The 16,366-nt window shown below is 38.1% G+C and overlaps 1 long non-coding RNA gene and 1 other non-coding gene across 2 annotated transcripts; one reads left to right on the top strand and one right to left on the bottom strand.

The window, feature by feature from the left end:
* Positions 1 to 1,658: 1,658 nt before the first annotated feature.
* On the top strand, positions 1,659 to 3,522 carry LOC120265860. The gene is made up of 4 exons (XR_005537775.1): positions 1,659 to 1,863; positions 1,969 to 2,029; positions 2,229 to 2,285; positions 3,156 to 3,522. It is a non-coding gene; the product is annotated as an uncharacterized LOC120265860 (long non-coding RNA).
* A 4,880-nt stretch (positions 3,523 to 8,402) lies between these two features.
* On the bottom strand, positions 8,403 to 8,509 carry LOC120266080. The gene has a single exon (XR_005537924.1). It is a non-coding gene; the product is annotated as a small nucleolar RNA R71 (small nucleolar RNA).
* Positions 8,510 to 16,366: the final 7,857 nt, after the last annotated feature.

Here is a 16,366-nt window from a genome sequence, read left to right as displayed (position 1 = left end):
ACCCTCATTTGGGATCCCTCACTGTGCAAACTCTCGAAGGCCACAAAACCCTAGTCCCCACAGCAGCCATTCTCCTTCTCTCTCTCCGCAGAGACCTCAACACCCAATTCATGAGGTATCTTCTCATCTCTTCGCTTCTTGATGTCGATGCATGGGTGCGGGAGAGATCCATTTATAACAATTATGCATCATTCAAAATAAAACATTAAGCAAGGGACTCATTGATTATAGGCCGAGAGGCTATTTGTCTCTTTAGCGAGCTTTTATTGTGTTTCCTATTAGTTGATATTATAGCTATATATATATATATTGTCTCTTTAGCGAGCTTTATTGTGTTTTCTATTAGTGTGATATATATATATATATATATATATATATATATATATATTATTCATATGAAAGGAGAAAAATTCTATTTATGATAAGAAAATAATAATTAAGGTTCGCTTTAAAATTATGTATAATGTGAATTCTGTTGTTTTACCTTACTCTGCCAAATACAAAGTTAGAGTAACTGGTATGGGAATTTGGAGAGATGATAGATTGCATTGGTTAGAAGATTTGAAATCATAAATGTTATGGATTTGGCATCAATTATATATTCGAATAATATGTTTTTAAGTTGGATTATTTTTGTTTTTATAATAATAATAAACATAAAATAATTTCAAACATTGTGCCATTTGGTTTGTTGATGTTAAATTTGAGCTTTTATCATGAGATTGATTGCATTATTAGTGAGATGTTGGGGAGCCAAATTTAACAGTTGTTTTTTTTTTCGATAAACTAAGTTTTACATTTATTTTTGAAAAAACTAAAATGTTTAGCTTAGTATCATCAAAGAACCGGTTTAAATTTTGATATTAATTTTTTGTATATAATTGTGATAATATTTACATGTTAGAATTATAATTAATTAATTAAAGAATTATAATACTTTTGGATTTATTTTAAAAATTAAAAATTAAGAAATAAATATATATTAATAATAAATATATAATAATAGTAATAATATTGGTTATGGGAAAAAGTGGAAAACCCTAGGTCTAGTTTTCTCAACCCAGTCAAAAAACTCCTATAATTAATCACCTGTATAGTAAAATAGTAGTAATAAATTTTTGACTAAATTATGTATAATATCTGAATATATAATGTATCTTACTTTTACTATATTGCAACTAAAAACAACAATGATTATTCTTCTTCTTTTCATTAAGAATTATTTCGGCTGAGTTGGCATGAGAAAAGCATGGAGATATCTATAGAAATTTTTTTTTTTTAATTACAGATTTCTTAAAGTACTTATAAAATACAAAAATTATCTAGGAAGTTTATAGAAGATATGAGCCTTTTCCTGCTTTTAATTTTCAACAAATTATGATATATTTATTTTATATAAAAAAGACATGAGGCTATTCATTATGAAATCTGGTTAAGCCAACATTTGAATGATCTGAATCGAATCATTAACCCAACATTTGAATGAGAGTCCAAGACACCATCATTTTTGGTTTATGGAAAAAAAACATTGGGAGAAGGGCTCTCCCAATGTTTGTTTCCTAACCAACCAGAATATTGGTTATGGGAAAATATGAAAAACTCTAGGTCTAGTTTTCCCAACCCACTTAAAATTTCCCACTAGCCGCCAAATCCCAACCCGCTCAGCAACCTTTCTCATGCTGGAGTTTTCCAACAACCTTCTCACCCAAGAGCCCATCCGACAAGGCAATAAGAATGGAAGCTAGCGCCAAAGCCGACGAGCCTTTAACATTCTCACCCTAGAGTTTCGGTTTATTGATTTTGTTTCCATACAAAAATTGGGATAGTAGAAGATATTTTGGAGCTAATAACCTGAAGAGAAAGGTATTGCAAAAGGAATATCTTTGTAGGCATTAAACACAAAACCATTGTTCCTTGATTTGTTCAAAGATTGTGATCAATTCTTTCTTTCATATTTCCCATCAATAGGTTTACCAGACAAGCTCAAACTCAAAGCTCTGTATTCCATGGAGATTTTTCAGTTCATGAGGTACCTATTTCAGATTGTTAGTTTAATATTTGCAATGTTATCAATCTGTCTCATAATGCTACATGTTTTTCTGTAATTTTTACCCTCATAGTTGCTTCTTCATGTTATAACTTTTGCAAATTATATTCTATAACTTCGTAAGCATGAAATCTTCATATATCATTCTTTGAATTATTTTTCTTAATTTTTTTCCTTGCAGTTTCTTCTTCATGCCATTGATACTTTCAATCCAAATACAGTTCTGATAGTGCTGCAGGTGAGTTAATCACAAACTTCACATTTATCATTCTCTTGGTTTAACCGCTACTGCATAATATCTTCTAAAGTGAGGGAATTTATTTATGATTAAATTGTCCAATTCCAAGCTTGAATGCATCATTGTTGCTTTATTGTTTGGAAGGATGATAATTATAACTTCATAGGCATGAAATCTTCATATATCATTCTTTAAATTATTTTTTTCTTAGGTAGATTCCTTGGCGAAGAGATGGAGATCATGTAGGAATCCATGCCTGCATCTTTTAACAATTTAATATCTTCCCTGAAATTTTAGCCAAACCAAATTATAAGACATTCTCATTAAGAAAAAAAAAGATGAAATAATGTCCAAAATATTGGTGAAATAACTTACCGATATATAAGATAACATTGTCTAATATAAATGGATCCATTATAAATATTGGTGTCACTAAACCAACCTTAAATGTGTGACATTCATCACAAGCTATATCACCAGTACTATGGTCATCAATTCTTTCTGCATAAATGAAACAAAAATGTTAACAACTTTGTTGCTAAACTATTCATAATTAAAATTTTATTTTCATTACATTCTTATTTTAGGAAATGCTATTTTTCCCTCTGTCATGGTGCATACAAGTTAGTTTTTAATAGTCATAGTATACCGGCTCTAATACAATGTTACATAAATTAGGTTATCATTATAGGAGAATTATTGGTCCTACCTCAGGCCATTCCAATATCAGAGAATCAAAGAATCTAAGAATTTGTAAAATAATTTAAATATTAAATAATAATATTAAATAAAGTGTTGTTAATTACAACTACGTAGGGTTGAATACATCATTGTTGCTTTATTGTTTTCTAAAATATATATGTTCTATAGGACAAGCCAAAGGTGGATGCTATGTAACTTCAAAAAACAGGGGATGTGCTTTTGACAAAAGTGAAGGTTTGCCTGAAAGATAGGAACTCTCAAATTCGCTTGAGTTGCAGCTTGTGGCACCCTAAAACTTCTATGCAAGAGAAACTCTGTATCACACTAAAACTTCTATAAATCTTTGAAACATGCTGCATGTTTAATCTTTGTAATGTTATTAATCTTTGCCATGTGTATATGCATAGGCTCATTCCGATTGCTTTTAGGGAATTGCTGCCATCATTCAATTGGAATCCATTGATAGAATTAAGCTTATTATTTCAGACTATATGTTCTATTGTGCTTGACATTGACAAAGTTATTAATTTAGAAGAAAGGTTGCAGTAATTTTATGTAACTTTGGAAAAAGATTTTTCCACCGGCATTTTTTTGTTTCTATGGAGCATCTTGTTGTTCATTTGCCTTATGAGGCTAGAATTGGAGGCCCTGTTCAATATATATGGTTGTATCATTTTGAGAGGTAATACAAACCATAATCTAATATACAATGTTACAATATATTTTTTTAGCCTTAGTTTATATAATATTTTTTTCATTCTTATATCTGTAGATTTCTTCAAGAACTAAAGAATACTTTAAAGAATAAAGCACATGTTAAGGGTTCAATCTGTCAAGCATATATTGTGCATGAAATCAACATTTTTTCAGAGTATTACTTTGAACCTCACTTATCATATAGGAGGAGGAGATTGCACCGAAATGATAAGGGTGTGAGCAATGACATTTTCCCACCTTTCTCCATATTTAACTACATTGGTCGAGGTATGGATCGTCAAAAGATTAGGTGGCTAACGGAAAATGAGCTACATGTAGCACATACGTACATATTGCGAAATTGCCCAAAAGTACAACAATATTACAAGTAAGCTATAATCAATTATTAAAATGATGATCATACAACATGTTAAATATTTAACTATTAGTGCGCTACATATTCTTAGGATATTTGTCAACTATTTGCAAGGAAACACCGCTAATGCCATCGATAAGGCAATTGATAAGCATTTTGTGAAGTGGTTTGAAAATTTTGTAAGTAATGACACAAATATGTTGAAATTATATAAAAAATTAGTGAAAATTTTCAAGAATAATTTTTGGGATGTAGGTTGCAAATGAGTTGAATCAAGTCACCAATCCTCTCTTACAGAGGGTGGCTTGGGGTTCATGTAAGAAATCAACAACATGGCCTGGATATTTTATTGATGGTTATATTTTTCATATTGTCACACATGGCATGGAGAAGGCCACTATGAATAGTGGTGTTTGTGTACAAGGGACCAATGCTACTGATTCATCTATTGATTTCTATGGTTTACCCAAAGATATAGTCCAACTTGAGTATCATGGTAGTAGATGGAATCATGTCATATTTTTTTTAGTGTACATGGTTTGACCTAATAAATGACACTAAGGTTCATCCTATATATGAGTTGCTTGATATTAATCGTAAAAGGAATTTATCCAAAGTATGATCCATTTGTGTTGGCACAACAAGCTATTCAAGTGAACTATGTTGACTACCCATGCACAAATAAGATAAGGTTGATTAGTTGGCTATGTACAAGACCAAAGCTAGGAGAATGGTTGAGGCAAGTTGGCCAGAAAAGGATGGATCTGCATATCAAATGGAGGGAATTCAATCCTTAATAGTCGTCAATGTTATCAAAGAAATTCCTCTTTTGTTTGACCCACAAGGCATACAACTTGTTGTTGACTTATCTAATATGTTGCAACCCATATCAGAGGGTGAGACGGAGGAGGACGACGAAGATGAATTGCCAAAATGATGACAAATGATACAATGATAATGATGGTAATGATGATAAGTATGATGATAATGATCTGACTACATGATGAAACTTGATTTTTGACTAAACATTTGAATGATCTTATATTTTTTCAGATTGAACTATCAATATACAAAATTTCTATTTAATACAAGTTTTCTTTGTAGTTCCATCGTAAAAATCTAAGATTTTCAAATGTTTATCAAAATAATTATTTTGTAGAGATTCAACACATACTTAAATTTACCATTTATATTTATATTTGTGTCTCTATGTAGGTGGATAGATAGTTTCACTTGAAGAATGATGGATCGCTTTCAAGATTCTGGCACAATATCAGGTTTGACTATCATTTGTAATGCCTATCTTTTTTCAAACTTGTATAATTATTACATTAAATCCAATTGTTTATATTTGTATACTTATCTTATTATTGTCCAAGTTTATTTTTAAGTTTCACCATTCAAGACTAATTTATGGTAGCCTCAGAATGGGTCAGTCTGGACGTTGATCTAGTTGTCAATCAACATCGACTCGTGGTGGTCAATCGGCATCTAGCCGGGGTCAATTCACCCTAAATATTCATCAAACATTTGCTAAACCCGCAGTAGTATCTAATACACCTACAGATTTGAGAATGACTCCTTTTATATAGGGTTGTAAACAGCTGAGCCGAGCCGAGCCGAGCCGAGTATCACCAGGCTCGAGCTCGGCTCGAATACATTATTCGAAGGCTCGAGCTCGACTCGAGCTCGTTCGAGCCATTTTTTTTGTGCTCGAGCTTGGCTAGCTAAAAATCTCAAGTAGCTCGAGCTCGGCTCGTTTAAGCTCGAGTTAGGATAATATATGTATAATGTAAGCAATTTAATATAGTTATATAATTTTATATTTTTTTAATTAATATATAAATAATTTAATATTATATATATAAAGCTCGCTTAGGCTAGCGAGCCTTACGAGCTGAGTATGTTTGGGCTCGAGCTCGGCTCGACTCGTGAAAAATCGAATCGAATTCGAGCATTGACCGAGCCGATCTCAAGTAGCTCACGAGTAGCTTGGCTCATTTACATCCTCTACTTTTATACATCCAAATATTTAGGTAACAAGGACAATGACTCCATCAACACCAATTCCACAACCTTCAATAGTTGCCCCAATTTCACAAAGCCCTCCAGTACCATATGTTGAGGCTTCTGCTCATGCCACTGAGGACCAACCCATAGCAATGGAGGGGTCCTCTAATGAGTCTGTGAGCACTGGGCCCTCCTGGGTTATCACCTCAGATAGCCTAATTATGTAAGTAAAAATCCATGTTTTGATAATTTTATAATTTTGTGTTAAATTTTCTTTTAAAGTAGTGTCCTCCATTTTAATTAAAGTGTTTTTATATCATGGTTTTTCAAGATATTATGAAGTTAAGAGAGTAATCCATGAATTAGTCAAAGGTCACTATAAAGAGGCATTTACTAGATGTGGGAAAGTGCTTAAAAAAGTGAGGCAAAGGATATTCACCACTTTTAGTGTAAATATCATTTAAACCATCAAATTTATTAATGCTTTTTAATTATGTATGTGAACTTTGAGAAATAATAACTTGTTTAACCTTCTTTTTTCGTAGGGCATATACACGTGGGAGGAGCAACATGAATCTTCAATTACGGCATTTAAACCATGAGGAGAGTGAATGGTTGAAGAAAAATTTGTATCTTGCACATAATTGATGTGAACACCCGCAAGTGCACGGGGTCAAATTTGTATCTTTGCTTTTACATTTGATTTCATTGATTGTAATTAGCTCCATGGAGAGCTAAACCACCTGGTAGATACTTGGGTATTTGTGAACTTTAGGATGTATTCGTTTCATTGAATCTCTTTATTATGCTTACAATTAATTGATTTTTTATTTGAGTTCCAATCTTGAATGCTTGATTGTATGAATACTCCCTTAGAGTGACACTAGGGTTGAGAGTTCTTGTTGGTAACCCTTGTGAGTGAGTGACACATCACGAGAGTTAGACAAAGATAGATTGCAGAGGGTTGAGAGGGTGAGTCGAGAGGTAGCGGAGCGTCTCTTTTCCCCTCCGGTGTGATTTATTCTACCTCCATTTCCTCAAGTTCTTTACAGTCATAGTAGAGTGAATGGGCTAAAGGCCTTCCACTGGGGCTTAGTTGCGGGTACAATGGAGTGAAGTGTTGAAGTGATTTTAGTACCTAGGGCTTAATTGTGGTTAGGGACCTTCCACCTGGACCAAAGGGTTAGGTCTACATTGAGGAAGAGGATTTATCACTTGGAATCCCTAGAACTCATTGCAATTGTATACGAGTACGAGGTTGAGAGGTTATTCAATTTCTCCTCCGGGACATGTATAGAGTTACACATGGTTGACCTTAGATTTGGGACCATGTATTTAAAGATCTCCACGACTCATTATTGCATCAGTTAGAAAGTATAATAGAGGGTTCTTGCACTTGAAATGATTGTCCTATGCGGAACAATATCTGGGTACCCCATTTAAATCGATTGCCTTGCCTTCTCCTTTACTTGTGCTCTCTTTCTTGTTCTTTTACGTTTGTTATTTCACATCTTGTCACACATATCACTATTCATCTTTCACTTAGTTAAGAAACAATTTAATTGTTTTTATTCCCTACTCCCTGTGGATATGATACCCCACTCATCTGGGATTTTATTATTTTGACAAACCCGTGCACTTGCGGGACATACGCAAGTGGCGTTGTCAAGTTTTTGGCGCCGTTGCTGGGGGAGTAGGCGTTTAGAGATACTTTGCACTTTGTTTTCTTAGCTATTCATTCATTCATTCTAGTTCATTTCTTCTTATTCTATCATCATTCTGATTTCTTTTTCTTTCTTTTCGGTGCAGCTCCATGTTATGATCCAAGGGAACCCCTCAATTTTGATTGAAGGAGATCTTGAGCTTGAACGTACACTTAGAAGAAAAGGGAAAGAAACTGTGCAAGAACCGTCTAATCTAGCTGATCTAGAAGTAGAAGAATATGAAAACATGGCAGAACAGAATGAGCAACAGCGGACACTATCCGATTATGCCAGACCTTCAGTATTGGGGACACAATCGAGTATTGTGCATCCCCTGATTACAGCTCAGAACGTCGAGCTAAAGTCGGCATTCATCCACATGTTGTAGTAATCCGCACAGTTCAATGGTTTGGCCGATGAGGATCCAAACAGTAATATAGAGAACTTTCTCGAGGTGTGTGATATGCTTAAGATAAACGGGGTGACAGATGATGCCATCAAGTTGAGAGCCTTCCCATTTTCCTTAAAGGGGAGAGTGAAGCAGTGGCATTACCTAGAGCATCGATTATCACATGGGAGGAGATGGTAGAAGCTTTTCTGGCCCATTTTTTCCCTCCCAGAAAATCTGCAAAGCTTAGGAATGAGATCTCATCCTTTGTACAGTCAGAATTGGAGTCTCTATTGGAGACGTGGGAAAGGTTCAAGGAGCTCCTGAGAATATGCCCGCAATACGGATTCCTGGAGTGAATGATTGTTCAGACCTTTTACAACGGGTTGAATCCAAGTACAAGGCAACTCTTGGATGCGGCAGCCGGAGGTACCTTAGGTAGCAAGACCCCCGGTGAGGCCCGTCAACTAATTAAAGAAATGGGGTTATATAGCTACCAATGGAATGCTACGGAGAAGAAAAAGGTGGTCAGGCTCCATGAGATAGATGTAGTAACTTCATTGGCTGCTCAAGTGGAATCATTGAGTAAGAAGTTAGATCTTCTAACTTCGAATAGAGTGGCGGCCATGACTACTTGTACCTAGTGTGGTGGAAGACATGCTCCCTTCGATTGCCCGATCTCTATTGGTGATGCATCTTCGGTTGAGAATGTCGATTTTGTGGGTAATGCAATGAGGAACAAAGGGAATCCATATAGCAACACCTACAATCCGGGTTGGAAGAATCATCCCAATTTTTTGTGGAGCAACCAAGGTCCACAAAAGGCCATGGGGTCGCCAAGTTTCCAACAACAACAAGCCCCAAACATGGAAAACCAAGTTTCAGGTTTGGAGACCAGAATGACCGATTTACAGAAGGCCACTAGGTTTGTACAATCATCAGATACAAGGTTTCAATTAGTAGAGGCTATATTTCTGAACCACAGCGCCTCTTTGCACAATCTTGAAAATCATGTGGGACAGATTGCGAAGTCTCTATTGGAAAGGCCACAAGGAAGCTTGCCGAGTAATACCGAGACCAATACTAGAGAGCATATGAAGGTGATCACTTAGAGAAGTGGTCGTGAGGTTGAAGGTAGACTTCCGAGTGAAAGGCCCAATGAATACGCACTCGAGGTTATAGAGGTTGAGGAGGGAGCAAGCTAAAGAGAAGGAGGTGGCACCCCCACCTTTCAAGCCAAGAATCCCTTATCCCTCTAGAGTGAAGAATTACCAAGGAGATGAACAGTACAAAAAGTTCCTGAGTTTGTTCAAAAAACTCCACATCAATATTCCTTTTGTTGAGGCATTGGCCCAAATGCCTAAGTATGCAAAATTCTTAAAGGACTTGTTGACTAACAAGAGGAAGTTGGAGGAGAGTGCTTCAGTGATCTTAGATACGTCTTGCTCGGTGGTGTTGCAAATGAACATGCCGAACAAGATGAAAGACCCGGGAAGCTTCATCATTCCGTGTAATATTGGGAATTTTGGTGAATAAATGGCATTGGCAGACTCAGGGGCCAGTATGAATGTCATGCTATCCACCTTCTTTCAGAAGCTAGGCTTGGGCGAGCCTAGACCCACTCGGATGACTTTGCAATTGGCGGATCGAATGGTGAGACATCCGAAGGATATCATTGAAGATGTGCTTTTCAAGGTGGACAAGTATATTTTTCCTGTAGATTTTGTGGTGCTAGACGTCGATGAGGATACGGATGTACCTTTGATACTTGGGAGACCGTTCTTGTGGACTTCCAAGGCATTGATTGACATGGACGGCGGGGAGCTAACATTGAGAGTTGGAGATGACAAGCTCATATACCGCCTTGTTGAAGCCATGAGGAATTCTCTTAATTTCGATGATACTTTGTATTTTCTAGACACTACTGATGAGATTGTTGATGAATACATGCAGGAAATATTCAATCCGGACCCATACGAGGGTTTGTTCGACCAAGAGTTGGAAAATGAAGAAGTTATGATGGCTGGTTCGACTGAAGAAGTGCCATCTACTCTGAGGATACTAAAGAAGGTACTCCGGAAGATGAAGAGAACGAGGAGAAGCCACCAGAAACACTCGTAAGGCTGTTAGAGATGTGCGTGAACCGAACAAATTGGATGGAACATTGCTAGGTGGTCCCAAGCCCGATAACTCCCCCTCTACCTTCAAGAGACTTTGTTCATCATTCTTTCAAGCTATGGGTAAGAGGAAAACCTTCATCTATGAACCCCCGTGAGGTAAGACAAGGTACGTCAAGCTTAGTAACGTAAAACAAGCGCTTCTTAGGAGGCAACCCAAGTGTTTACTGTTTTCTTAGTTAGTAGTTTGGTGTTAGTACGAATAAAGTGTTGAGTGTTGGTGTCTTGATTTTTAGATGCTTTTGCTGTGATTTTATTGTGTGTTTTAATTTCATCGTGTGTTTTTATGTGGATTTGGAGAAGTTTTGGTCATTTGAACTATCTCTCATGTTTTTCGCTAGTATAGTTGGAATAATAAGGCAAGGTCTGAGTGTGTAAACATGTTCAGGAATTTTTTATAGAGCCTACAGAGTGTTTAAGGAATACAGGGAAAATGCACGGGCTTGTGGAATTTTCACACAACAGTGGATCTGTATTGCGAGCTCATCCAGAGAAGATACAAGTGCGCGGACACGTCCCTGTGAGCGACCTCGTGACTTTCGCACACCTGTTGGTAATTTCCTGTAGAGACTTGGCACATAGAGGCGTGGACACACCCCTGTGGGTGAACTTGTGACAAACGCACTGGCGTGGGAAATTTCCGCACGCCCGTGCAAAACTCTGTAGAAGAGCTTTCTCCATCCCGAGAAGGTACAGGGGTGTGCGAAAGAGATTTTTCTCGCTTGGACAGAGAAGCCACAATGGCGTGCGTCTGGCCTATGGCTCTTCCCTGTGTAGGCGCATGCGAGTGAGTAATTTCCGCACGCCCGTGCGGATGTTCAGAACACCAAGAGGCATGAGTTCCTTTTAAAGGATCGTCGTTCCTCTTCATCCTAACATTCTCCATTCATCTGAGAGCACTCTCACATCGTTTCCCAACCTCGCATTGCCGATTTAGAAGGATTTTTACTTGGTTTTCCGACCGATTCAATTTTTTCAATCTCAACTCGTTGGTAAGCCTTAATTTTGTTTTGTTTTCTTCACCAATTCTTAATCTTAATCGATGAAACTAGTTAATAATGCTTTGTTTCTATAATTAGAATGATTATGCATGTTTAGAACAAAGTTAGAAGCGATTTAAAGGTGTATTTTTGGATTTTTGAGGCGCAACAGTGCGTTTTTTAATACCCGGTGGATCCACACGGGCGTGCGGAAATTCCACATGACCGTGTGGATTTCTACAGCATTACTTAATTAACTGGTTTGACCGATTTTCTTTCAAATTTTGCAGATTATGGCACCTCGATCAAAGAAGCAAGCCGAGAAACGGCCGCGTGAGTCATCCCGCGAGTTCGAGAGCATGAGATTCACTATCCCCGAGCATCAGGCTTGTTTTGAGCGTCTGTCGAGACTTCAATTCGGATAGACTTGATTCCTGGACACGAGCATATTGAGAGATTACAGCAGGGAGATGAGGTCGAGAATCTCGTTTCGGTGGGTGGATAGAGGCAGTTATTGTCGCCTAGGGAGCCAGCCATTCGTGAGCTTACACTTAAGGTCTTATCGTCATTCGAGTTCGATAGATCTTATGCGAGATTCGACAATCTGGACGCCGTTCAGTTCAGAGCATTTGGACATTACCATAGCATGAGCATCACTCAGTTTTCAGTTTAGCTTGGCTTGTACGAGGAGGCATTTACGGACACTGAGTATTCCCAGTTACCGACAGATTACCCTGGAGTGTTGACCCCGTAGAGAGCTTACCGAGCGTGGTGTGGTCAAGGCCAGTATGAGCCGGGGGTGTCCAAGGCCACGTGCCTTTCCCGACCTACGTATTGATATTTACACGCCATTCTGAGCAAGTTGATGAATGGCCGTGGTGATAGCATTGGTGTTCTAAGCCGGCAGGAGCTTTTGTACTTATATTCGATGGTGCAGCGCATACCGATTCATCTAAGGTACATCATCGCAGAGTACATTCGACATCAGGGGCAGTATGCCAGATTGGGAGTGATCTTCTCAGGCCCCTATATTACGAGACTAGTTTTAGGCATGGGTCTCTATGACGCGATTCGCGGGGCCGAGAAGATGAGTACACCTGCGTCATTGAACCTGGTGATGATGAGATTGATGGGTATGGTCTGCAGGGTTCGAACGGGAGTTTATGCTTTGGTTCTATCAGCTCCAGAGATAACTGAGGATTAGAATGACGATGCTGAGGCTTCTCAGCCTGCTCATGAGCCTCAGCCAGCACCGATGGAGATCGAGGCACCACCGGTAGCAGAGGACCCACCCCTAGTATGCATGTTTTCACCATCTCGAGCCTATGATCGCTTTGAGAGGCTCGAGAGTGCTGTGGGGGTGATACGGACAGAGGTCGCTGAGGTCCGAGCAGAGATTGATGAGATTCTAGCTACGCAGGCCGCATAGTATACAGAGTTCATGGTACATTTTGACACATTACAGCAGATTTTAGAGCGAGACGTCGCCTTGTCATTTGTCTTGCAGCTGATGACTCCTCAGGCCCCTCCGGCATCACCATTACCACCTCCACCAGCACTCTTCGATCTAGCATCCGCAGCAGTAGAGGAGTGAGAGCACGGAACCGACACTTGATTTATTTTCTTTCATCTTATTACTTCTGCATTTTTATTCCGAACTTGTATACTCAGAAAGGACTTTCCTTCTGAGTTTATTTTTCGTTTTGTTTGCCTCGAGTTGTATTCATTGCTTTATCTTTTATATACTCGAGTTGTTGTTTTTGTTTTATTGAGCTTCACTGAACCCCCTCATGTATGCGTGCATATGGTCTTGTCAACATGGGAATTAAGAACTTGTCAGGGACACGGGCAAGGTGTTTCGGCACTTGGCCGTGTGAGCTTCACGACCCATTGGAACATTGCTCCCAAGGATTTAGCTCCATCAAATGCAACACTAGGAGTTAGGGGAGTATTGTTTTGATTGCTTCTCCCACATTTGTTCTTGATTGATATACATTATGTGTGAGCTTGCATGTGTACATTGGGGACAATGTACAACTTAAGTGTGGGGGATGGGGGGGGAGGGGGATTTTCATAGTGTACATATCTTTTATACTAGTTTTGATTGATATACATGCTCACATAGCCAATGGCGGTTCACCTTAGTTGCAATGATTGTATTCTTGAGTTTAGAAGAATTTTTAACATTGAATGTTCTCATGCTCTAGTTTTTGCTTGAATTTCTAGGAATTTTTGCCCGATTGACACTTGTTGCACTACTCACTCTTTAAACTCTTTTGGAAACTCAAGTTTGATGTAAAAGGGACTAGTTATAGTTGTTTCTTTTGTTAATTTTGAAAAAAAAAAAAAAATGAAAAGAAAGAACAAAAATAGTTTTATTGTTTAGTTGAGCTTGTTGGGTGGAAAGAGCTACAGTATATGAAGTATAAAGCTACTCTCATAAGTCTTATACTAGTTATGTCCTAATGAGAGAAAGAGCTATCTCATAGGATGAGTGAAAACTACCACTCCGGTAGAAAGAGCTACCACCTCGAAAGTGTGAAAGCCACCTTAGCGGCCGTTTTGGAAAGGGCTAACTTAGAGGATGTGTGAAGCTACTGCCATCTTTAAAAATTGTTGTTACTTTTTGTAGATAAATAACTCCCTTATACTTAGAACTTTGAGGAGTATACCTTGGGTTGACTTGAGTGAGTTCACACACTTGCACGATTTTGAGTTTGTTGTCCTTTTTGATTCATGTTTTTAGCTAGAGCATTGATTTTTTGTATTTACTGTTGAAATCTCCCTTACTTGTAGAATGCTCACTTTGTATGTTTTGGTGAACCTAAGGCCAAGAACTTCCAATATTTCCTTCATCTATACTTTAATGTTTTAATTTTTGCTTGAGGACATGCAAAAGCTTAAGTGTGGGGGAGTTTGATAAGTGCTTGTGCGATAAGAATGCGAAGTGCTCTTTCCTTATGATGAGTATTACTTTTATCGGGTTTTAACGCTAATATGTGTGTATTTATGTTACTTTCATGCAAATAGGGTTGTGAGGCCAAATATTAGAGAAAGAAGCCAATATGGATCATAAATGCACCATTTGGAGGAAATCTTGAGAAGGTTCAAACGCGAAGACATAAGTCGGGTTCAAAATGCAGGAATGTGTGCCAACCTCCTCATATTCAAGTTAGCACAACGATTTGGAGGGGCACAAGGGCAGTCACATTCAAGCATTCCGACTTGTGCATGTATAGCAAGATCTCCACCAACATGTCTGTTATTGAAGAAGCAAAGCGATCTATGGCGTAAACGTGTGCCCGTTTACGTTACCACGATGAAAACATGGATTTGAGAGTGTTTCGGGCAGTATCTGTAGCAGGGTAATGTAGCAAATATTGTAGGAGGTACTGTTCACAGCCGGCAAGAAGGAGTAAAACAGAGAATTCACACGGGCGTGTGGAAATTCCACACTCCCGTGCAAAAAATCCACAGGGTCGCCCATATGGGCGTGTGGATTCCCGATTCCAGCCCTATTTAAGGCCGATTTCAGCCCCGATTTCAAAATTCTTTTCTCCATCTTTTCCCCAACTTGAGAGAGGGCTTCGGCTAGGGTTTTGAGAGGTATTAGCTAGGGATTTGGAGAGGTTCTATGGCTCCGACATCGTGCTCCATTTGGAAGAAGATTAGTGGGAGAGCTTTTGTCGGCACCGATCCGGCGAGGTGTATCCTAGGCCGGACAAAGGGACCCTTGGACGAGTAGAGGACTCTCCACAAGACCATCGCCATGACTATCGAGGGGGTTTTCTATGGATTCTTTGCTTTTACATTTGATTTCATTGATTGTAATTAGCTCCATGGAGAGCTAAACCCCCTGGTGGGTACTTGAGTATTTGTGAACTTTAGGATGTATTCATTTCATTGAACCTCTTTATTATGCTTTCAATTAAATGATGTTTTATTTGAGTTCCAATTTTGAATGCTTGATTGTATGGATACTCCTTTAGAGTGACACTAGGGTTGAGAGTTCTTGTTGGTAACCTTTGTGAGTAAGTGACACACCACGAGAGTTAGACAAAGATAGATTGCAGAGGGTTGAGAGGGTGAGTTGAGAGGCAGTGGAGCATCCCCTTTCCCCTCTGGTGTGATTTATTCTATCTCCATTTCCTCAAGTTCTTTGTAGTCATAGTAGAGTGAATGGGCTAAAGGATGACCTTCCGCTGGGGCTTAGTTGCGGGAGCAACGGAGTGAAGCGTTGAAGTAATTTTAGCACCTAGGGCTTAATTGTGGCTAGGGACCTTCCACCTGGACTAAAAGGTTAGGTCTACATCTAGGAAGAGGATTTATCACTTGGAATCCCTAGAACTCATTGCAATTGTATACGAGTGCGAGGTTGAGAGGTTATTCAATTTCTCCTCCGAGACATGTATTGAGTTAGGCATGGTTGACCTTAGATTTGGGATCATGTATTTAAGAATGTCCATGACTCATTATTGCATCAGTTAGAAAGTATAATAGAGGGTTCTTGCACTTGAAACGATTGTCCTAGGCGGAACAATATCCGGGTACCCCATTTATATCGATTGCCTTACCTTCTCCTTTACTTGTGCTCTCTTTCTTGTTCTTTTACTTTTGTTATTTCACATCTTGTCACACATATCACTATTCATTTTTCACTTAGTTAAGAAACAATTTAAGTGTTTTTATTCCCTACTCCCTGTGGATATTGCACGAAAGGGGCATTGTCAATATGAGATAACTTTCTCAAAATAAATGCATTCGAAATTAAATTTAGGGGTTTATTTTTCATGTGAATGGTAGGGATTGTTTTTAAACTTTGATGAGAATATAATTTTAAAAAAAAAAACAACAACAACAAAAAAAGGGGTTATTATGGGAACATAATGCAAAAACAAAGGTGAGACAAATTATTTCATTGTATAGGGAAATATTTATTTGTGGTTGGCATATGAAAAAAATTAGTGAAATATTGCATGTTTAGCTCATGGGTTATTGGTTTATTTTAAATGAAAAAGACTCGTTTTAAACCTCTAATAAATATTTCAA

This window comes from Dioscorea cayenensis, chromosome 7 (assembly GCF_009730915.1).
Source record: "Dioscorea cayenensis subsp. rotundata cultivar TDr96_F1 chromosome 7, TDr96_F1_v2_PseudoChromosome.rev07_lg8_w22 25.fasta, whole genome shotgun sequence".
Classification (NCBI taxonomy): domain Eukaryota; kingdom Viridiplantae; phylum Streptophyta; class Magnoliopsida; order Dioscoreales; family Dioscoreaceae; genus Dioscorea; species Dioscorea cayenensis.
Note: the sequence above shows the minus strand (reverse complement) of the source record. Positions and strands in the feature narration are given on the sequence as shown.